Raw genomic sequence first — 1112 nt, 5'->3', positions numbered from 1 at the left:
CACTCATTTAAAAACTAATGAACTGTAATGTGCACCGAAGCGTTAATGTATTTGTCTGTTAAATGTTGTCTCACTGTTGTTTCACACATTTAAGTAAAATGTTTATTTAAGTAAAATGTAAAAAAACAGAGCTTTAGGTCAACTATATATTTGTGGCATCCCATTGCACCACTCATTTTTATAACTATTTAAAACTTTCTGTTGGGGGGGGCTCCTTGCATCTGGAAGAATCCCACCACTGGTTATGAGCTTGTGAAAATGAAGCGCCTGAGATACGCTAGTGGTCCGAGCCATTTGTCCTGAACTCCTGGAGGAGCTGGTTTCCCTGTGTGATGCTCCCTTTCTGTCCTTTGCAGGTGTGTGTTAAGTGTATATATAAATATTTAAAGAGAAGCCGGAGGTGGTGTTTTGCTGTTCTCTCTGAACGTGCTGAGGATGCAGTCTGCATGGCTGAGGCCACATTTGGGCTTTTGACACGTACTCCTGCTCAAGCACAAAAAAGGCCCAGCTGCTGGGATCATTAACAGAGCAGCGGCTCAAAGGGAGGAGACGAGGAGGAGGAGGAGGAGGAGGAGGTGCAGCATCGTTCTTGTGGCGAAGCACCGACTGCGTGACAACCACTTGTGATTCATCCATTAGCCTCTTTCTGCAGCGACAAAGCAGATACTGATGTTCACAAGCTTCACCCGGAGGTTTGTGGATTTCAAATAAAAAGATACAGCAACAGTTGTCACGTAAAAAAAAACTTTATTGTGGGACTATAAAATTGGATTTCACCCTTTTTATTAGAATTCATTATTTCTGGCCAGTTTAATTTGTGCAGATGTGACGTTATTTTAACTGTCGCTCATCAGGTGAGATCGTATAATGAGGAATAGTTTTCAGATTAATATAGTTTACAGATTCTGTCTCTACTCTTTGCTAAATGTTTTGGTAAATGTGTTTTTGGACCATATCTCTGTTCATCTTGACCTTTTTACAGAAGTTAATTATCTGGAGGGACTCTTCCAGGTTATACTCTATATTTGGCAAAAAATCTGTCCAGGCAATGTGGAGTTATTTAATACACACACACACACACACACACACACACACACACACACACACACACA

This window comes from Pleuronectes platessa, chromosome 18, assembly GCF_947347685.1.
Source record: "Pleuronectes platessa chromosome 18, fPlePla1.1, whole genome shotgun sequence".
NCBI lineage: Eukaryota > Metazoa > Chordata > Actinopteri > Pleuronectiformes > Pleuronectidae > Pleuronectes > Pleuronectes platessa.
The sequence above is the reverse complement of the archived record's forward strand: the minus strand, read 5'-3'. Positions refer to the sequence as shown.